The sequence below is a fragment of the Amblyomma maculatum genome, chromosome 6, assembly GCF_055883805.1.
Source record: "Amblyomma maculatum isolate TAMU_Amacu chromosome 6, ASM5588380v1, whole genome shotgun sequence".
Lineage (NCBI taxonomy): Eukaryota > Metazoa > Arthropoda > Arachnida > Ixodida > Ixodidae > Amblyomma > Amblyomma maculatum.
Genome location: NC_139349.1, coordinates 44,293,194 through 44,317,038, shown reverse-complemented (window position 1 = coordinate 44,317,038; position 23,845 = coordinate 44,293,194). Strand labels below are relative to the sequence as shown.

The 23,845-nt window shown below is 42.2% G+C and overlaps 1 long non-coding RNA gene across 1 annotated transcript in view; it reads right to left on the bottom strand.

Annotated features, from left to right (window-relative positions):
• LOC146185627 (uncharacterized) overlaps positions 1 to 20,470 on the bottom strand; it is an 82,334-nt gene extending 61,864 nt beyond the window's left edge. The window contains exon 1 of the long non-coding RNA XR_014707810.1: positions 20,175 to 20,470. This is a non-coding gene — a long non-coding RNA (uncharacterized LOC146185627). The remainder of the gene's footprint in view (positions 1 to 20,174) is intronic.
• Positions 20,471 to 23,845: the final 3,375 nt, after the last annotated feature.

Below are 23,845 nucleotides of genomic sequence, written 5' to 3'. Positions count from 1 at the left end.
TGTGAAATTGTAGTGGTTTCTTTCTAAACTAAGAAATATTTAAGCAGCGAGTGATCACAAAGTTAGAAGCTGGCTTGAACATGACTGTTCTATTATTTGCAGCTTAAACAGTTGCTTAACCAGCAGAGCTGTGGTGAAAAAGCATTGATACCGCCTTCATGAAGCCTTATCTTAAATATTGAGAATAAAAAGAGTGACTACAAAAAGTTTAAATTTATGTGAACTTGAATGCGAGGCTACTGAGTAGTGCATAGAGAAGCTCGTAACTGTAAAGTGCCTCATTCAAAAGTTTATGCATTACACATTCGGTCGGACCATGCACAATCCCACAGTGATGTAGATAGCTCCTGCTTGATGAATATCACTAAAGGGCTCCCAAGTGAGCCTCCAAGTTGTGCTGCGGTGAAGCCCTTGCCGCAGCTGCCTAGACAATGGTTTTTTATTGTTGCGGAAACACCAAGCATTGTTGGTACAGCTCACGTGATAGAAAATTGGTAGTATCAACAATTTTTGATCTTCAAATAAGTTTATGCAATTTGTCGATATGTTCATTTTGGCATAGGTTTATTGATGAGTTACCAGAAGTCGTCACAGCATTGGGAATAGTGGCCGCACCTGTTCGAGCTCGTCTCGGGCGGTGCATGGGCACGTTTCTTTTCTGCGAACTCATATTTGACCATGACTCACTGCGAACCAGAGGGCGCAAACTCAGCTCTCTACTCGCCTGCCCATGCCAAGCGGTCACGCAATCCTATAGCCCTCACCTGTTTCCGCAAGCGCATTCCTTTTTTGTTGCGAAAGCAATATTACGGAAGATTTCAGCGCTAAAGAGGGCCGACAACGACAGAACAAAGCTAGAAAGACACCACGCTTTCAAGAGACAGCAAAAGAACACGCTGCACGACTCGAGAAGCGTCGTAACGAAGATGCAGCTAGAAGAAGTCGTTCTACTTCTCAGAGTGACCCTACGACCACTACGGAAGATTCAAGGTTTAGTTCCCAAGAGCGTCGGATTGAAACAAAGCGCAAACGATGTGCCGAGGGAACGGAGGTAGAATGTACAAGAAGGCTCGAGAAACGGCAAGCCGACGCTGCAGCTAAACGAGCCGATGGTGCGACATAAGCAGCCAGATATAAGCGCAACGAAAACCTCAGAAGAGAGCGTGCAGAAGAAACGGATGAAAAGCGCCGCACGTCTAGAGGAAAGAAGGAAGAGGTCTTTGACCACTGCCGGTTTATTCGTTTAGTCTGGAGACGTCAAATATCGTAGACGTGCTGATCATGCTTCGCCTTCTTGATATAGACGTAGCGTTCACTATGAAACACCAACTAACCACAAGCTAACCACAAGCACAGCCATGCAGCTGTTGCTTTCGCAACTCGACCGGGCTTAGCCAGAGCTAAACCAAGCCTAATATTTTTTTCGATGGTCGCCGCTTCGCTATCCCCAGCGCCGTTTGTCTGGACGCGGCTGTTCCGCGAACCCACTCCACGCCTGACACAGTGCGTCATGTCAGCTTGTGCAGGCGGCTGCGGAGAGAGCCAGCACTTTCCCCACTTCTCCCACTTCAGGAACTCATTGACTGTCTGCCGCCCAGTGGCGCTGTCATTCAATTGGCTTACCGCGCTTCGTCCGGCGATTCGTGGCGCCTTTTTGTATGCGCATCGCCAGCCTCCATTCATGCTATAATCGAAAGTGTCTCGAAGCAATGGGTGCACAACCGCTTACGTTTCCCATTCTACCACAATAATGTATTGCGACCACTGGTCTCTTATAATATAATAAAGTGAGCAGTAACCTGCATGCACCCGAATCAGGACCTGAAAGAAAATGCGCAACGGGAGCCATTAAACATATTGCGTCATAGACCAACAGCAGCAGCTTAAATGTCCCTAATTTTTTAATAGCTTTCACTGCCACATCGACGTTAAGGCTACCGTTTTCAGAACTTTCTTGTGCTCTTCCTTTTGCTCCTTAAAGCTTAATTAGTTCTAATAGCGTTCGCGCGTGCGTTGTAATAAATATGACCTATGATCTGTCATTACTAAGAACTTAATTTGCGTCAAGCAAGTATAACAGCTAGGAGCAGTTACCCGCAGAGCAGTATTTTGCTAAAAGGGATCATGTGCTCCGCACCAGTTGGTGGTTTTTAATACTACCACGGCGCCCAAACTTGCGGATTATTCAGTATGTCGGCTTCGGGTTATGCGCCGCATTGCTCACAGTCTTGTTTTATCATGGCGAAGTATTTAAGATTTCTCCTGTATGCCTTTCTCAAGCCTCTGCGTTATTGCAATGATTAACGCTAACTGCGATATATTTTTTATACCTTTATAGGCACATGTATTCTAGTTTGAGAGTGAGGTCTCTAATTTTAAGGCAGCTCATTTATATAGAGCGTACCTTAATCCAACAGGGTCTAATCAAGACTGAGAGCGTCTTAACGAGACTCCAGCTATGCTGTAATAAATTACACTGTCCTAGCTCAGGCGAGGACGCTAAGAAATGAAAGGATTACTAGATGCCCGCCCTGCCACTCGCGAGAGAACCAAGCTTCTCTTCAACTATCTCATGAACACAGCAAATTTTTATGAATCTTGGTTTCTGCGTAAAAACCCGCTGCTGTCGGATAGTTTCTCCAAATGAACGGCGGAAGTCCTCAAACAAGTTAGTGAGATGTCCGAAAGGAGTAAGAAAATTTTGCAGAACCATGAGAAAAATGGTTGATTCTCAAGTTAGAGTATAGCGGGCCGCTCATAAATCTGTGCAGTGTGACTGCCCACCAGGAAGCCTAATTACTGTTACTACGGCAGTAAACGGTGGGCAGAATGCAAACTTTTGGAGCGTGTTTATTCATAACACGTAAGCGAATTCCGTGCTTTTGAATAAGATCAGTCATCGCAGCCACAAACGCCGCTTTTCTATGAAGGAGTGTAACGAAACATGGCGCCCATTCAAAAAAGTCGGCGACGAGCGGGAACTCGTTCGCAGAAGCAGTCAGAGGGACCAGATGAATGCAGAAAAACCAGTGATGACGGGTCTAGAGCGCATAATCTTAAGGGTGTTTTTTGCGGTCTCTCTAATTCGTTTGGAAATGGCGCAGACCCTTAGGAGCAGAACAGACTCGAACGTTCTGAAAGATACCCCCTCTCCTGACGCAGCCACTGCTAGGAAGGAGTTTTTATCTTCATTGGTGATGGGTCTTGTGAGAGCGCGCCATGCCTCGGCGCGTCAAGTACAAAAACAAGCGGCGTGCTGTAATAATAAAGGGGGCGCCCACGTACAAATCCTTGTTCCATTCTTCGAAAAATCTGAAATTGCGTTGTTCCGTCTCTTAGCAGAGTAAAGTCTTTCCTTTCGTCAAGCTTTGGTAGTTTAGTTTTGAAGAAGCGGTTTCGTATGAATTCTTCTATTTATCATCCCTGACGCCTAGCCTGCGAGCAATCGAGAGATGCTAAGAAGAGGAAAAGTTACGTAACTAACCCGGAAAACAGGAACACAACAAGCAAGCCAATTTTTGCTGTTTTCCCTTTCTTTGCGCTGCGTTTGTCCTCGTACATCAGTGAACCAGAAAGTACGCAGTTCCTCTATATCAGCCTCTGAATGCACACTAGTGGTCCGTATACACGTGTTCGGCATCCTCTGATTGTTGGGCTTCGGCAGTGTCCGGTGGACATCCTTGTTTCATTGGCTCTCTCTAGAGTAATAGCGCATGCACAATTGTAAGGTTTCACTCTCTTCGACAGGCTATATTTGTTTTTCCTTTTTATATGCATCACTGCTGTGTGCAAACCTTTGCCCGCGTTCTTCGCGATATTTGAAATTTTGTTGTGTAGTTTTTTAGCTGAGTAACGCTTTTCCTTTTCTCGCATTTTCTTTGCAATTCACAGCCTACCAGAGAAACTACCAGGGAAAGCTCGGCGCCAAATGGGACCATGTCATTTGTCAGTTAGTTGAATTTTGGGCTTAGCTTTCAGGCTGAGTCGAAGGCATCTCATTTAAAACCGGAACAACTGTTCCCACTTGCACGATTTGTGTCTGTGTATATTCACCATCTGTGTGTAAGGGAAAAAAGGTAATTAAGGTGGTTTTAGTTTTCTAGCCCTTAGAACCCTAGCGACCGATTCCGCCGATGCTTTTCCGAAGCCTCCAGGCTAGTGACGCAGCAAAGATTCTACAAACAAGTAGTGTCTGCATTGAAAAAGTGGAAATTCTAGTCTGATCGCTCAAGAAGAAAAGCTAGACATGGTCCCACCATACCCTAGCACCGCAGCCATGTGCGGCGGTTGCTACACCAACGTTAACTCCGAAATTCGGGTGTGCCATGATGTGGGGTGTAGCTATGGACGAGCCGAGACAATCTGTGTTGTCGTGGCTGGACACTGGACTGTGCAAAATAAACCAAAGCGATAAAATTTTACGTGAGTCTAATTACCCGATATATTCAGGTAATTTCGTCAGTTTTGTTGCTGCATTCGTGATGCTATCCCCACATACACTGTTGGTGAGCCAAGGTAATTGTTTAATTCGATTCCTGTAGATGGCGTTCTATAATTGGGTTCTCAAAGCTGAGTGGCCTCCATGATTGCATCATTGTCTCAAAGGAAGAGAGATTATCGTCGCTGATGGCCGCAGGTTATTAAGGCGAACGTTTTTCTTACACCATGAGTGGTACAATGGCGTAATCATAGCGTGTCATCAGGAGCTCTGAACAGGCTGTCACAATGAATAAAAAAAGCTTATGTCACCGCCAGCACTCGAATCGTCTTCCTTCCCAGTCCCAACAGAGCGCGCAAACTACTTCTCTACGCCGACTTAATGCGGCCATAGTTCTCCTTTTCTATCATATACGCTGATAAAAGCAAGAAAGTCGAAACAAACGTGGCTGATAAGTAAAGCAAATGCGTAAGTAGAAAACTGAAATAAAGGCAAAGTAAAAGAAAAGGAAATTAGAAAACATAAACTGAAATAGAATAAAAGCAAAAGATTGAAATAATAAAATAAAATACAACAAATGTGAAAATATATTAGGGTGAAAAATGAAAAAAAAAAAACCCTGATAAAGGGTAAAGTAAACCAAGTAGGTAAAGTAAAGCGGCTGCGAACTGTACACTTTAGAAAAGCAACCAAAACAAAGAATAAGCTCGCTATGCAACTTAACCCAGCACTCGCAATCATTTCGCATATTCGTGCGTAAGGAGAATTAAGTGCAACTTTATAATTTTTTTTTACCCGAACCTTTATAATTGTCCTAAAAAGAGTGAAGTTAAAAAAAAAAGTGAAACATTTTGGCAAACTTAAGCTTCGTCTTTAATGGTATAATGCGAGAGATTAATGGCTGCTGTCAGCGGATACTAGTTCATGCACGCGTATAGTCGTGAGCAAATGTGGAGAGACCACGCACTTTGAGAAAACTGCGCGCCAAGTTTTTCTCAGAGAGAAGTGGTTATTTCAACGATATGTATATTGTGCCCTGCTAAATATACTTTCTATCTTACCTAACCAATTTTGTATTGCACATCTTAAATTTAATGAATAAAAAAAGCTCTGATAGCGGTTTCCACACTCTACGTTTGCTCACTGGCGTGCCTTGCGCCTCGCTTTATCGATAATGCCCTAATTTGCTGCATAATTCTCGTATTCATACGCATTAAAACACAGGCGTAAGCTACGAGATCACTTGAAAGATTATTCAACACTTATATGAAGCGTAGCCTTGGCACAAGAGCGTGTCTCCGAGATCTAGGGTACGTGAAGCATGTTCGACTGGGGATCTCAATGTCACGATTGCGATATTCGCATTTCGACCTGCCAACGGAGTTGCTTGAGCTGGCACCTTCTACCTACTCCGCCATGTTATATGGTCTCGTAACATTACGCTACTAGTCGACGACACTGTCATATCAGTTGCAAACTACCACCTTCACTAACGGTCTATCTTATTTGATCAGAACGAGGCTATCAACGCTGTCACCCTTAAACAAAAAAACATTGATACAAGAGGGGTTATTTCACTTGCTATCTCAGCACTTCATCATTCTACTCTTCTGCTTGGATTACACAACTTAAAGAACGATCCCATGTCACGAGCATATCAAGTATACACACAGATGATGCCCTCTGCAATAGCTTCCTAGGGTTTCAAGCTAGCCCTTGTGGTTGCCTGACAGTGGATTGTTATTCTATTATGCTTAAAATAGAATAATAACAAGTTTTACATACGCTACAGGAACACAAAGAAACACGCATAGCAGGAGAAGCTGCCATATTGTTTGGAATATTAAAACAAACGAATTGTGCTAGCGCCTACGAGAATGACATTAACAGAAAGCTTTGTTGGTCACCTTAAAATTCCTCTGCTGAATTACTTTGCTTGGCTAAGTACTGGAACCTTAGCTACAAAATAAGGAACAATGATACCATAAATGTGAGAAGTGCAAAACAAATTATGATTACCTCAATCAATATCGAATCCAGTGTTTATCTCTTACTTAACTAAGAGAAAAAAGCTATGTGTATTAATCCCTAAAAATTGAACAAATTAACGTGTAAAACAAATTTGGGACTTAGTAAACGACAAGTTAGCTTCCCATAAAATCCAAATACCTTCCCTCAACCAGTTAATGAAAACACAGGTGAATCACTTATCTATTTTGCTTTCGTGGAACCTTCGTTATCAGATAATCATACCGCTTCAGATGCAACGGAGGTGCTAAATTGGGGGGTACTAATATTTTGCATAGCCAGATTTGAAATAGAAGAACTAATGTTAGCGGCTATTAACCATTATTTAGGTAAAATGGCCGGACCGGCTAGAGTAGCTGCTGCTCTACTAGTAAAATGCTATCGACACAATATGAACGCAAATCCCACACTTGCTACGGAAGTGTATCCAGGCAACCCCAAGACGACCCCAAGATGCAGCAGAAAACTTGGAGTTAAAATTTGAAATTTAAGATCTGGGCGAGATATTTCTAAGGGCGAGAACAATGTGTTTTTACAAGTTAATTAAGCAAACAATAATTTAGGCGTGCCACAGGTTTGTGCGCGAGAAAAGTTGTCTTCTTTCTTCTATATTAGCGGCCTGCCATCAGTGCTGAAACTTTGTCAAGGCTTAATTCATGCTGACGATAAAGCACGTCTTAATAGGAAATAATGTAAAGAAATTAAGGTAGTCGCAAGCTTCTACGAAAGTGCAGAATCGGCAATAGCGAAAGTTAAAATGCAATATACAGTACTGATGGTCGACTTCAATGCCAAGTTGGGAAAAAGCGAGAGACCAGGCTGTGGGTATCTATGGCTTTGGGTGAAAAAATAGCAAGGGGAGTTATTAGTTGAGTACGCTGCATGCAAGAAGTTTCTAATCCATACCTACATTCATCAGCAAACAGAAAAACTGGAATTGAACATCAAAAAGCCCTAACGGGGATACACAAAATGAAATCGACTTCATACTGTGTTCTAACCGCGGCATTATGCAAGGTGTAGAAGTAATCGGAAAGGTACGATACAGTGACCGCAGGATGTCTGGAAGTAATCTAGATCTGAAGAGGGAACGAAACAGATTAGTAAGAAAAACGTCCGTCAATGAATTGGCGGTGAGGGGAACTACAGAATTCAGGATGTCGCTACAGAAAAGATATTCAGCATTAACCAAGGATGAAAACTTTAGGATAGAAGCAATCACCAATACTTTCGGAGATATCATTAATGAGTGCGCGGTAGAAGTAGGCGGTAAGATAGTTAAAGAGGTTAGCGGTAAACTACCTAAGGAGACTAAAGATTTCATTTAGAAACGACAAAGTATGAAACCCTGCAACCTAGTACACAGGATAAAAATGGCAGAGATACCAAAGGTAATCAATAAGCGTAAAATGGCCTACGTAGAGAAGTAGAGAACTAGGGGAATTTTCGCATGCTCTGAGGAACGGTCATAGCTTGAAACCGCAGGTAAGGAAGATAGGCCTGCATGAGCAAATACAAGTTTTGTGCGTGGGGGGGGGGGGGGGGGGGAGGGGGTCGTATGATGGTGCTAGAAAAAATGGTCATCCTCTATAGGCAATGCCTAATAATATCGAAGGTATCGGGATCGTGGAATAAAACTAGCATAATAATAATCTTAATCCTTAGGAAAGCGGACGCCAAGGAGATAAAGCATTACAGACCAATCAGTTTACTGATCCTTATGTACAAGTTATTTACTAATGTTTTCGCTAATAGGATCAGGAGAACCTTTGGCTTCAGTCAAAAAAAGGATCGATCAGGTTTTCGGAAAGAGTACCCCCAATAGCAATACTATCAATCAGGAGATTGAAATATGCTTGAAATGTAACCAGCCCCTATACATAGCATTCGTTGACCACAAGAAACCATCTGACTCAGTCGAAACTTCAACAATCAAGCAGGCATTCCGAAATTAGGGTGTAGGTAACCCATATGTAAAAGTACTGGAAGATATTTATAGTGGCTGTAAACAGCCACAGTTCTGCAAAAGGAATATACTAAAATTCTAATTAAGAAAGGTGGGAGACTAGAAGACACGATCTTCCCAGTGCCATTGACGCCTTGCTGAGAGAACGTATTCTGAGGTATGTAACGGGAGCAGTTAGGAATAAGGAATGATGAAGAATCAGTAATCTGCGATTCGCTGATGACATCGCCTTGCTAAGTAACTCAGGGGGGAAATTCCGATATTTTAATACTGATCAACACAAGAGGAGAAGAAAGGTAATCCTGGAGTAGTATGCAGAAGGCTAAGGTGACGCTGAATACTTTGGGTAGAAACAGGAATTTAAAAAAAGTAACGCATTGCTGGAAGAGGTAGGTGAATATGTCAACTTAAGAAAGGTAGTAACCGCAGATCCCAGATCACAAAAATGAAATAACTAGAAGATTATGATTACGATGGTCCGCATTCGGCAAGTGCTCACAGATCATGACTGGTAGCTCAGCGGTATTGCTCAAGAGGAAAGTAGATACTAGTTGCATCTAACCGGCCCTCACCTATGGCACTGAAATGGGGCGGCTAACGAAGAGGGTCCTACTTAAGTTGAAGACAATGCAGAGCGCCACAGAATGAAAAATGGCTGGTGCACGTTAAAGAATAGGTAGTGTGTACATTTTGTCAGAATAATAACCGAATTTAATTGTATTCTAGTGAAAATTGAGAAAAATAAATGGGCATGGGTAGGAAATGCAGTGCGTAGAGATGATAACAGATAGTCGCTAAGAGTAACCAAATGTATTCCAAGGGAAATGAAGAGTAGCAGGCAGCAGCAGAACATTGGGTCGGTCGATGAAGTTAAGACGCTCAGAGTGGTCAAGTGAATGAGCTAGCGCAGGGCGCATGATCGGGATAATGGAGGAAAATGGGAGAGGCATTCGTCCTGCAGTGGGTGCATTCCGGCTGATGATGATGTATTCTATAAACGAAAATAAAAATGAGCCAATATTTTGAGGCCCCTGTCTGGTTTTGGCGTAGAGGCTCGCATATTAAATCCCGCACTGCACTCCAACTCTTGGTTGCACTCGGTCATCTCGAAGTTTTTCTGGAGGAAACTACCCCGAATAACAAATGACCTTCCCCTGTTGCCCTGAATTTTTCATGGGCTTGCGCAGGAGCCTGCTATTAAACTCAGGTTCTGAAAAGGTACGGAGAGTTTTGCTATTACTTATTCAGAAAAGTCTGCAATAAGTGTTTCATGCAAATGAAAAAAGATTGGCGATCTTTGAAATGACGCTATGGAAGCATTTTTCCTTAAGCAAGACAGATATTGCTATTGTCTTCAGCTGCACTTAACGCTCCACTGCATGAAAGCGTGGCGGATCATACTGCTAAGACAGCATGCAAAAATAAATAGGAGGAGCGCCTGCTGCGCAAGGCCCCGTTCCGAAGGACTGACTATAGAATGAGAGTGCATGAAAATTAATGGTAGTATTCAGGTCTTAACTGAGAATACATGTACTTCATTACTGCCGTTGAGATGACATAGCGTAGCTGATACGAACGCGCGGTAGATAATACAGGCCAAAAAGACGCAGTTAAGATAGTATGGACAGCATGTGCTCGGTTGTCATTTTAAAGCTTAAAAGTTTCTTTTCGCACATTTTGATGTACGAGGTAACATACAGAACAAATGCGAAAGTTGCTATAACAGCTGTGATTTTTGCTATATTGTTGGCGTGCAGCGCAGCCGGCGGCCTAGAAATGTGTCCTGGAGGGTATATAGCGTATTTTAGAATTAGCAAGTTCCTCAGAAATTTACATACAAAAAGGCATGCTTTCAAAGTTACAGGCCGAGGGAGACCACCTGCACCACGCAGGGGAGCACATATAGACAAACACGCACACACAAAAAGCGCTGTTGTGAACATTTTATTGGGCGCTCGTAGAGCTCACGCATGATTCTCACTGTAGGGGCCATCAAGTGGGCACTGAATTGAATGTTTGTCATTTCAAACAAGACCACATTTACCTTACGTTTGGTTTATTTGGAAGACCTGCATTTCACAGAGATATTCACCAGTTAAGAAAGCCAGCACCGAGTTTTCGAAAAGATGGAAATGTATTGTTTGTGAAAAACAGCAAAAACATAGTGGCCGATCAAGCGATCATTAATACCGTTAACTTGTCCTTTAACCTGACTGCCACGGAATCGGGTACGTGGAATATGACAGAATATTCTTCCTACATTCACAAAAAAGGACGTTATTTGTGTGTGAATAAAGTTTTAAATTCTGATTTCCTGTTAAGGCTTCGATGGTCTAAGTATACATACTGCAACTGTAGGCTTGTGATGATAGCCTAAATGGAATTGCACGAGTGGCCAGTGGAACTGGGACAAACACATCACACAGTACAATTGCAGGACGAAATATACCTTCGGGAAAAAGTACACATTCCCGAAATGACAAATGAACATTCTTCGAGCACGTTTGTCGGTGATGTGTAATACAGCCCAACCACTGTTCCCGTAATCTTTACAACATAATTGTCAGGATTCTTGTGGCCATACTTGTATACTAGTCACATCAAATTTTTCAAGACGTAGCCCTGCTGAAAAACCAAATGTTCTACGGGGAAATAACCTCATAAAATCTCATCTAATCGCACAGACTTTCATTCGGTGCAGATCATTACCATAAAATATCCTGCATACGTTACGATAATGTACAAGAAATTATAAGACCTTATGCCATTATATGCTACTTGTATGCGAATTGAATTGGATTGTGTGAGAAAATGTGAGGTTATTGCCGCATACAATATTTTCAGTAGGGAGGATCAATCGCGCAAGGTGGCCGGAGGGGTCGTTTATATTTGGCAGTCAGCAGAGCCCTTGGGGATCGCTAATCACCTTGAATGGTCGGCTGTATAAGTACTGACGGAGCTTTTAAGCTGCCAGATTATTGCGAGGCGCTCGGTCGTCGAGTAATTCGCTACGGCTTTCAACAGCGAACGGCGGGCGTGCGCTATAATGCTTTGTAGTCCTACAATTCTTTGAACGAGAACTGCGTCTAGGCCAACGCTGCTTGCGTCGGTATGTATTTCTGTCTCGGCATTTTCGTCGAAGCGCCCGAGTACAGGAGAGGTGTGTAACCGGCGCTTTAGTTCGTTGAAAGCTTCCGCTTGCAGCTTTCTATTTAAAAAGCCCATCAGCCTTTGTAAGTGGCGTCAACGGTTCGACGATAAGCGAAAAGTTCCTGACAAATCGGTCGTAGTAAGCTCACTCGGTTTGGTCAAAGCTGGGTTTATACGAGCCGTATTTATGTTGGGTGGTATTTCACATAATGTGGTACTTACGACCGACTGCATGCTATTGAGAGTCTGCGATACAGTAGAGGCACACTTTATCGATTTACTGATTTAGCCGGGAGCAAAGCGGATGACTCTGAACGTGGATACACAAGAAGATCCGCAGACAGGACGCATTGCCACTGTCGCATTATATACTAAAGCGGAACCTAAGTGTCGCCGAAAATTTCTTTACTACAATTGTACAAGTAATGTTTGTATTGGACCGGCCACTAGCTTTCATAGCTATCGGTCCAAACAGTGTTTGCGCATACTTCTTGTTATGGCAATAAACTTTCTAATAAAAAAAAAAAACATTCCGATATGAAGTAATAAAATGGCAGCCTAACTATGCTGACATGTAATCCGACTGGTCTTACAGATCTCCTTAAAGGTGAAAGCATTCCTTTTTGCGTCAGGCAAAAGTTATGCATAGCACATTACGAGAACAAAAAAGAGAGCTCATTACTGCTGACGTTTACGTCCCGCTGATGTCAAAGTGCTTTTCTAAGTCGTCTCACCGTTTCTTACCATAAATATAACAGTGTTTAGCTGGTAACTCGTAACCTCGCGCCCTGAGTGCAGCTAGTGTGGCCATGACTTTTTTTTTGTCTGAATAAACAGTGATTAGAAATCAATTAGAAATAATCAATGATTAGAAATAAAAAAAGTGCCGCTAATCAAAGCATCTAAAGAAGGCAGTTATTTAGTTATTCACTTCAATCCTAGGCTGGAAGTAGAATGAGCGAGCAAGTTTCTTGGGGCTGATAAACAAAAAATAAAAAAAAAATAATTCAGGACTGCGCTTAACTTCCCGTAAGGGCTTAGGGGCGAAAGACTTTCCGTCTTTCCTGCTACTTCTATCTGGCGCGTTGGTGTACTGTTTTAACTCTACTTCTTTCTTTCTTTTTTTTGGCGTCATGGGTGGCGACAACAGCATCTGAGGCTCGCTATCATCAACATGCGAGAATGGAGGCCTAACCATCCGATATGGCACATTATGTGGACGTCGGAATCTATAGCGACGTCTTGCGGAATCGAGCGAACACATATCGGGAACGCGAGGCTTTCACCATGGGCCTAGAAAGGCTTTCGCCTGAATAAATTTTAGCCAAAACAGATGTATAGACACTGAAGACGTCAACGGGGTTAACTGCTGAATTGAAAACATGCTTGCTGAATTAATTTACAGTTGTTATAAAGAAATATATGCAATCAAAAATATAAAGAACACAAAATAACGCATCAGCCGAAGAATAAATATAAAAATAAATACAAAGAAACGAAAGTAGAACATATCCATTCTTGCAGAGTCATTAAATGTATAGGCTATACGCTCTCTAACTGAGCAGAATACTTTGCTCCGCTCATAAAACATGTACGTGCGACAAGAAAAGGAAAACGAATTGAGCCTTTTAGCAAAGAAAATACTGCATATGCGAACGCCAAAGACACATTCCCGTAGTTTATAACTAGGTTTTATTATGACGTCAAATATCCAGACGGCCTTGGAAATTTTATAGCGTAGAGACAAACGCTTGTATTTATGGGGCGAAATTGTTGTGTCCTTTCATACCTCTATTATGAATACAGAATGCGAGCGGTTTGTGAAGGCGACATAAGTCAGTAGAAGGAAAAGTTTGCATATTGAGTTATTTTAAATCCTTCAGCATTATTGTACTGGGACATGAGAAGATGCTTCAAACAAAGAATAGAAACTAGAATACCGCCTCCCTTCATGTGTAAGGTTTTACATCCGAAAAAGCAAAATGTTAAGAAGATGAAAATATAAAGCCACTGCGCAGATTGCGTTAGATGAGTTGACAAAGCGCAGCCAAAAATTCTAGAGTATGCTCATGTTCGGATTTAATAAAAAAAAAACAGAGCTATTTCTAGACGCCTTAGAATTTGTTTCATCATCATTATTATCCTAAACAAAAGCTTGACTGCACCCACTTCTGTGCAAAGGGTCCCCTATATTCCTAAAATTAACTGTATCCTGTGGCAGCTGCATAATCGTAATCTCTGCAAATTTGCTTTCAAGGCCTCAGTAAACATTCGAAGGTCCCAAAAAGTAAGAAAGATTCGTTTCTTGCTTTGTTTTCTTGATAAACAATGATCGTATAATATTGATGTCGATGGCAGTTCTCGAGAATTACCAAAACGTTTTATATCTACTTGCTCGACATTAAATTATCTGTGGGGCTAAGTATTTCTGCGGCGGCTCATATTCACGAATTTATGAAGATGAACATAATTCTTGCTTTCCCGGTGTTCTATGCGCTCTGCAGTGTGGTAAGCCAGATATATTTAAAATGTCTAAAAATGGCAATTTAAACCATAGGACTTCATCTCGATCATAGTGGCGACATTGCGGATGTTTTAAGATATGTGGCAGAAGTTGATTACTAGGATTAAGTAAGCAGAGCGAATCAGCTTTTTAAATTTTTAGCCAGCCGTTTGTCTGCAATCAGGAAATCGTAGAAATCCATCAGGGCAGCTAATATCAAATTAAGAAAAAATGGTGTTCTATGCGCTCTGCAGTGTGGTAAGCCAGATATATTTAAAATGTCTAAAAATGGCAATTTAAACCATAGGACTTCATCTCGATCATAGTGGCGACATTGCGGATGTTTTAAGATATGTGGCAGAAGTTGATTACTAGGATTAAGTAAGCAGAGCGAATCAGCTTTTTAAATTTTTAGCCAGCCGTTTGTCTGCAATCAGGAAATCGTAGAAATCCATCAGGGCAGCTAATATCAAATTAAGAAAAAATGTACTTACTCTGGGCTCTATGGTATTAGAACTTTTGGTCGCAAAGAAAATTTTAAATGTTCGCAGCGGCTACATTCCCTGCATGGCCCTGCATAGGGCCATAGAGTTGTACTACCCACAGCACAAGATTGATTGCTCTTTCAATGTGTCCTTCCTACTCTAGCGGTGGGTACCGACACTATGGTCAAGCAACCCGACGATAAAAGGATTTGGTTAACCTCGATTTACTGCCGCCGCGCATGCCTGCCCAGTGCATCCTGAGAGCCGAAACATGCTAGTTGCATAGCGCAAATGTCGGTTTTTCCGCGTCTAAGAGTTCATGTTGGATGCCGAAAAGCCCTCTGCAATTCTCTAATTGTGGCAAATTCCTGCAGGTCTTCAATTAAAATGTCAGTTAGTCTATTTCATTTATTGACCGTACTAACCAAGTTGTATTTCCCGTTTTATGACTTCCGCTACTGTCGTCTCTGTCATTTCAATAAAAGTTATTATCTCATTAAAATTATTTTTAAATGGGTTTTTAAATCGTCCGGCAAACGCTGTACATAATATAATCACATTTGCAATTTATATTTTTAGGTGTTTCCACTTGCTCCTGTATGAATATGTGTTGTGCTATAGGCAAGATTTATTTCTTAATGTGTTACAAAAGCAATTTGGTAAGCAGTAACAGACTTCATCTGGGAATCACCGGTCAATTTGTGATTGCTGTTATAACCCAAATAAAAAGATACAGGCGGACATTAAGTGGTATGACTGTTAGAACCAAAATTGTTGGGAAGATGAAAAGCATCCTCAAATCCGGACGGAATTTTGTTTGATATCCGTAGCTAAGTGTGATACAGGTGCACTGGTGGTTTAAAGGTACAATTAGAAAGTCCAAACATATATCATGGTCAGCAGCACCTCCAAAAATAAGATAAACTGCACTAATCATAACTGAGCCTAAAATAGGCGGGAAATAATAACATTTCAGCCTCTTGCTTTGTATCGAGTGTTTTAAACAGTACCACCTCGCCTGAATTAACTTTAGGGCATAATTGTTGGTTTAAAGTTTATTTTTCCGGCGAGTTTCATTATTTTCCTGACTTGCCAGTTACAAAAATGTTTGCTCCTTAGGCTCTTTTAGATAAAGGTGATTATCAGAGTTATCCCCAATACATGACATGAACATAAATGTTTAATAAAAGAAACTACTCAACAAAAAGCTTGAACTAAAAAATGACTACAGCAAAGAAAAAATGCATGAATGTAAATTTTTTCTACAGCTCAAAAAGGGTTACGTAACGCCACAATATTATAGTCGATTTATGCTGCTGTTACTCCCGCTTATGCTTTAATACTGCCTCCACGAACAAACATGATCATTATTATATCGGCTTCTTTTGTTTTTACAAGAGGACCGAAATACATTTTAAGACTATCGTATACTAAAAAAGACTATACTAAGGTGACAGAGAGGCGACGTTTCTATTCTGGTCATTTGCATTACAATGAAAGCGTAATCAGCAGAAAAAGTTACTATTTTATGCTGCGTTTGGTGGAAGCTCCTCTACTGTCCGTAACAAAGAAACCACAAATATAAAAACAAGTATTATTATGTTTGTCCATTTTTTAAATAGCAATAGGTATTGTACCTCTTCTCCGGCTTGCCTCATTGAAAAGGTTCACACACAGTACAGGCTGCTCTAGATTCTAGTGAGGATGTTTAGTTTAGTTTAGCTTATGGGGATTTAATGTCCCAAAGCTCTGAGGGACGGCGTAGTGGAGGGCTCCGGAAATTTCGATCCCTTGAGGTTCTTTAACATGCGCTGACATCACATAGCACATGGCCTATCTCCGTTCAGATTAATCAAAAGGAGGCCACCGCTTAAAGTTTCAGATTATATGAACACTTGAATCATCATCATCATCATCATCAGCCTGATTATACCCACTGCAGTTCGAAGGCCTCTCCCAAATTTCTCCACTTACCCCGGTTCTACGTGCTAGCTGCATCCACTTGACCCCTGCGAACTTCTTAATCTCATCCGCCCACCTAACTTTCTGCCGCCCCCTGCTACGCTTTCCTTCCCTTGGAATCCAGTTTGTTACCCTCAGCGACCATCGGTTATCCTCTCTTCGCACTACATGTCCTGCCCATGTCCATTTCTTCTTAATTTCCACTAGAATGTCGGTAACTTCAGTTATTTCTCTGACCCACTCTGCACGCTTTGAATCTCTTAATGTTACCCCTACCATTTTTCGTTCCATAGCCCTCTCATCAGCGAGAAACTCCTATTTAGAGGGTCGCACTTTTGAAGAAAGCTAAAATCGTACCGAGTAAGCGCATCACGCAAAAACAATAGTTGGCGCACAAGCAGTTTACACGTGGAAAGGGATGGTCGATAGGAGGAAACACAGAGCGAAAATGACGGCGCGCACTTTCTACCTGTTGGCCACCTTTAAATAGGGAGAACAAGTTCTTTCGGTGAAGTAGTCCGCCGTTATCAACACAGATTACAGGGTACCTATTCTCCTGCCAGGCCACTCAATCAACGGCGAGCTGCTTGCAAGTGCAACAGAGAATGGACGCCGAGCGAAGATGGATTAGCGTGCGATGCAGTAGATCAGGATACCTGTGTGGCGCCTGTACTCTCAATCCCTTTTCGCTTTTATGCGGCTGACAGGGCTGGGGGAAGCGAAAGTTCGGGGCTGCTTTTCTCATTAGAGGCCACTGAGGGGCAGAAGGTTCCTCACGTCAAAACAGGGAACACATAATTTATCACTTGAGTTCCGTGTGCTCATGAGTACCTCGCGGCGGAAATATTCCCTCAGGGCACGTCTTCGAAGAACCTTTTCGCTTGCAAATGCGCATAACTTAGGCGGAAGAATATTATAAGCAGTTTCAATAAGTTAAATTGTTTATACTAAACGCATGTTCATTTTATGCTATTTAAACGTGTAGCGCAAGTTCGTATTTTCAAAAGCTTTAATTGAGCTTTATGCGTCCTCCACATGAGAGAGAAAGAGAGCCTGCAACTAAACTCTCGACCCTGGAAACAACCTTGTAAGAGCCAAAACGAGTATGTTAAAAAAAAAGCAATTCAACCAAACGAAATGCGTGCAAATGATGAATATCAAACCATATTGCATCAGAATGCATCAAGAGACCCCAGCATGACGTTTTCAATTAGGCTAAAATTTTAATCAAGAAAGCGCAAGAGTAAACTCTTATATCATTATGCCCTATGATTCCTTGACTCAAAACGCAAAACTGTACGGCTCTTCATTAAAGTTGCAAAGAAACTGCGATAAATATTTAGGCGGTCAGTGGTTAGTCGTCTTGGAACTGTTAGGCTGCCAATATACTATGATGAGAATTGGTATTCTTCCTAAGAGCATATATTGGCTAGAGCCACTAAAAATGAATGAAATACAAAGGAAATGAACTACAAGAGAGCGAAGATCGCTGTCGTTTATCTGTGTTTTTTTTTTTTTGCATTCTAGAACGGATCGCTAATTTACCATCACAGCATTTTCCGCGCAAACTACCGTACTGCTGTTTGCAACAGGCATACTTATTTTCGAGATTTGGCAGCCTTACGCAACATCAGCCTATTTTTAACTCGATTTTAACCACAGCTAAGCGAAAATGATGCGTAATCTGTCACCGCGATAACCCGCATTCAGAGTCGAGTAAATTACAGGACCATGTTTATGTCTGCTTAAGAGCAGAAATAGAGAAATACTTTTTGGGACTGTTTTAAATAACTGCACAGTCATTGTCATTCCTATCATCATCATCATCATCGTCGTCGTCGCCGTCGTCGTAATCACCTCGAGGATTACTTCTAGCATCGTTGTCAACTAAATGCTCTGCCAATATCATATCTATACTATCATCATCATGAATGTCACTGACTGCATCGCCGTTATCATCGGCGCTATTATACTCACGATTGACAAGCAAGAACTCAGAAGGCGCCATATTGATTGTCACCAGAGCTACTGCATGTAAACTTACAGGAGTTTCTAGGATGTTACTTTCTTCGTTTAGGTTTCGGAACTAGAACGCTGCAGCAGGAAGAACGGGTTACGCCAAGTTGAAGATTGGGGCTCGGACAACTCTTATTACGCCAGATGTTGAGCCAATTTTTGTTTTTTCGCGAGGTATCGACCCAATCACGCGCACCGTCTGTCAGGTTAAACTGCGGCACCTGTTGCCGGAATTTGTTGTCTCCACCAATACAGTAGAAGAGGTAGCGTGTGGGAAGTTTGACTAATAAAGGGAGGTTGTCGCAAGATGTTAGATTTCTTTTAGTGCCTTTCTCTGTTGAATATTCAATTGGTGTGAAGGTCGGCTTTTAGGGGTCTAACTTTAACTATTATATTTAACGAAGCGGATATGGTGAGATATTTCAACAAATGCTGTGTTAAAATTCATAAAGATAGACCTCGTGGTCTTTTTTCGTAATTCATAATTTTCATAATTTGCTAGTTCCTGTCCAAAGCTGTCAATGCATTATAACTTCCTGTCACAAAAAAAAATGGTCTTTCTTCAAGTAATATTTTTCTCCATGGTTACAGTTTGTGGTCACTTGCGGAACAGATGAATGTGTTGCCATATGACTTATAGGAATTTATTAAAATATATCTTGAACGGAAGTTTCGTCCCTCAGTGCTGGATATGTATATCTACTCAATTTGAAAAATTGTATTGCGCTGTTATTTTTAAGACAAACAACAACAAACAGTAGAAGAGTAATCAATTCACTACATAAACAACTTGACTACATAGGCTGTAGCACCCAGTTTACACTGTAGAGGTTTTACCTATTGGCGTTATACCTACGCGCTCCTTCCATCCAGGCCTCTGTATGTGTTTTTCCAACATGATGTGAATAAGCGCAAGCAAGTGAGAGACATGCGAGAGAATGCCAATAAACACAAGAAAAATAGCCGCAATGAATAAACCTAAGCCTGGACATTTAGTTCCCGTCCTTGATTGCCAAAATTCCACACCTCCTTGAAATATTCTTCTTTCATTGCGCGGCTTTCGAATTCATAACTTGTTAGATGCTGATAACACAAAATTTCAATGAAAATAAGACGGCTTAAGTTTGCCCTTTGCGAAATTTCAACATTTAGTTACATGAGTAGAATGGGCGCAATAGTACACGTAATGTGTCTGCACAATTCATTGTTATTTTTGTCTTATAGGGATTAACATAACAACCCGACACAGACTGTATGAGGGATGTAGTGATGAACATCTCCGGACAATTGGACCATTAGGGGTTCTTTGCCTGACTTCGGGCAGCAGATGAGAGCAGCAATTTTTGCCTCCATCGAAAAGCGACCGCCGCAGCTAGGATAGAACCTGCGTATCTGGGGTTTGCAGCCTTTAGTTCTTTGCTTATAGCACAGGCTGCTTTACAGGGCTGCTTTTGAGAGAACAATTGTAACAGCGAGCAAAACAAGGCCAACGTGCAGCCCTCAGCATATCATGAATGTGTGCAAGGTGGCTAAATTTACGCGAATTAGGGAAACGACCATATCTCTTCATGATGAGTCGTGATGATTTCAAGCAAAGCGCAACGTTTTGAAACAGTTAGCACTTACCAAGGCCCGAGGCCGTCTGCAGGGTGTCGAGGCGACGCAAACCTTGCTTGTTCTTCACTCGCTTCTAACATCAATTACCCGCGGCATTCTCGACTGCAACAACTAGTTTTAGCGGTTATCATAGTCCATTTGAACGGAGCTTCGAAATTAGTGAGCTTACGTCTGGTTAGGTACGAGAGAGCGGAATAGCGCTGGGGAGCGCAACAAAACAAATGCGTAGGGCTCATGAGGGGTACTGATTCGTGGCCATCGGGAAACGTGGCCGTGACATATCGCGATGAAGTGCTTCGCGCCGCTTTCTTTGTGCCGCGCGTAGACGGGTCAGCCGCGTGCTCCTGCTGACGCCTACTGCGCGTGAGCTTTCGAGTGGCTATCTCTCAATCTTCGACGTGGCTCGGGCTCAGCGTCACGGAACAAAGCGCACCGTCATGTCTGCCTGATAGCGGCAGGTATAGTGCATGTCTAGTTTACTTAGGGGGAATTGAACTTTCTGTGGCTACGCGGTGCATGATAACGCGCGAGCGTCGTGCCAAGCTGTTTTTGGACCGGACGCTCACTCACGTAGTACGATCGGTGTGTAGGCTAGCGCGTGCTTCTAGCGTGGAACACATGGTAGCAGAATGTTTTTCGCAAGCGTTCGTTCGCGCAGTGTTGTGGGCACGAAATTGTGGATACGAGAACATGCATAATTTCGCCGGTGTTTTTGCGGCAATTAAGTTCATTTGGTTTGGTTTATGAGGTTTAGCAATAAAGTGATTCGGATTATATAATGATGGGCTCCGTTTCCACTCAGGCACCGGGGGCTTGCATTTAGCCTTCGTCGATGTGGACGAAGACCGCCGCCGCTGCGAATGTGATATCAAGGGAGTCGTACATAACTCTCGCGGCTCCCTCAACCGGAGTACCAATTAATCTTCGAACTCGACAGCGGCGGCTGCGCTTGCATTCAGAGGCGAAATGCAAAGGGCACCAGTGTGCTCTGCCATTGCCTCCGCCGCTAGCTCCGGCAGCACGCTCCGAGGTGACTAAAGATGCTATAACTCCGCACTACACTATCCGCGCGTATATATATCGAACCCAGGCGGTGAAATTAGCGACGCCCATGCAATGCTTTGGGCCTTCATTATTTTATTCGTAAGTATGATAGGCTCTTGCTACAGACAGTGTATGCAGAATCTGTCTGCGGAACATGTCATCCGAGAGTGTCCGCCTTTAGCCTCATAATTCGGCCGCCTGGACACCCGAAATTTTACTTCGTCCGAGTTTAAACAGAATTAGCGTCTAACCTAATTTGAATACCTGTAATTCAATGGTGACCTTCCACATTTAGGTGATCTACACCCAACAACGTTGGCCACATGGACCCCCGAAATTTCACCTCGTGCATATTTGACGAGCCCAGCTCCGGGCAGTTCATTTTGATTTAACATACAAGTAGGAAATATACATAAAATCAAGGAATCGCCGGACAATGAATGTAAGCAAGCTATTAAAGGAGTGCGGAAAATGTAGTAAAAAAGTATGTTTTATCTATATTCTTACAAGAGTGAGAGCATGAAAAACGCAATAATATACAAATAAACAGCATCAATCTAGGTCGATTAGAAACACAAATGCGCTTATAGGAGGCGTAAAATGGTCATAAAATGTTTCCTTCGTTAAAGGGTACCGCATAATCTGACGACCATATAATTTCGTGTCTACGGTAACTACCACGGTTTTTTCTTTTCTTGAGTTATGAGCGGTTCGACGTAGTTTTTTAGTTTCAAGTTTCTTGAGCTGAGGGGAATTTTTTTCATTGATGTCTGATAGAATGATACAAGAACTGGAATATATTGATTACCAACAGCTACCGAGTTTACTTTCACAAATATTGTTCTTTAGCGTCCGTCAAAATCAACTTGTAAAGTTATGCGCACAGCTGTTTTGTACACCGTGTATATTGGTTATGTTAGAAGCAGTTGTGCCCCAAACTAAGCAGCAGTAGCTTAGTGGAGAAAAGGAATGGTAAACATGTATTTTATGTTTCGCGGCAAGACGGATTTCAAGCGCGATAACACTCAATTACGAAGACCTCTTTTCAAGCTCGGTAGTACATGCGATTATGTAAATAAATATTTCGTCCCTGTATTTTCTGTATTTTGCCTGCTCCCACATGGAATCGTAACAGTCTTCTGAATCGTCTGGCAACCTTGTCGGAAGACGACAAACATACTTATGTTCAGCTGTTGAAGTAGCTTAAAGCAAAGTTCCTTGTTCGGTGAACAGCAAGGAAAAATTAAAAATAATATATATGTAATAAAAAGTCTGCAGCCCCAAATACGAGACACCCACGACCTCAGTGCACGGAATTAAAGACCTGTGCCAATAATAAAGACAACAATAAAGCAGAATAATCCTTGAGCTCATTATTTTATCTCCCTTTCTATAGCTCTAACTAGTGTGCGATGTCACACGAAGTCACCAAATACACCCATGCTCTATGTGTCAAGCCAGTAATGGCAAATTTTCAAACTAGCAATGAAACGCAGTGCGCTCTGTGATGTAGCTATATTCTGTTGGTTTTGTTTGTTTGTCGGGTTTAACGTCCCAAAGCGGCTCAGGCTATGGGAGATGCCGTAGTGGAAGACTTGGGAAATTTTGACCACCTGGAGTTCTTTAACGTACACTGACATCGCACTGCACACGGGTGCCTTGCTATTCGCCTCCATCGAAAAGCTGCCGCCTAGGCCGGGATTCGATCCCGCATCCTTGGGAACGGTAGTTGAGCGTCATAACCGCTGTGCCACCTTGGCGGGATGTAACCATATTTTGTGTTCTGTGGTAAACACATAGTTGAGAAACAACATTTGATTATAGCTGAAAATTGTTCAATTCACTTTTGCTCCCACTTGGACCAGTGGACACTGACTGGTGTTTGGTTTCGGTTCGAAATGGTGCCAACTGATCTATGTGAGAGCAAACACAAGAGGAAATTTTCATAACGGATTGAACTCTTTTTCGACATTGGAGAGTTTTATCTGGAAAACCGTTATGGTTTTTTTGTTGAACGTGTTGCTACTAAGTAGAACTGGGCGAAGTTGCGAAAACGGATGCTCGATTTAAATCGAACTAAGTGTTGCAGTTATACTGATCTCGTTCCAGTTAAAAAGGGAAACGCTTACAGGACTTAATTTTGTCGTTGCACATAGATTAGCCTACGAACATGTGGCTTCGAGATAAATTAACTGGACCAAGCGATTTATCGGCAACATATGTGGACACTGCTGGTGTGTATCTGTTTATAGAAAGAAGTTAGAAATTCATTGAGGCCCTAGTGATTTTATCGCGTGAGGAATAGAAAGCAGGCTCTGGGCCCAGTGAGGGCTCAGATCTGGGCCCTCACTAACTCTTGTGTCGGGTAAATACTATTTGGGGACTCTTCTCATTGCCGCATCATACCATCATCCATGAAAATTTGAATTCAAATCCCTCGTTCAAATATACAGCATTCTGGCACTATCACCAACTTGCCTTCTAGAACGAAATGTAGTTTTCCTCTTTTGACAGGTACAGCCCGAATTTCGTCAGGGATGATTTAGTAAGCGTTGGCCAACTTTCACTGCTCAAGTGCCTACTCGCTCTCAAAAGATCTGTTTTAAAAGACTCGGAAGAGCTTTTAATAACCTCAT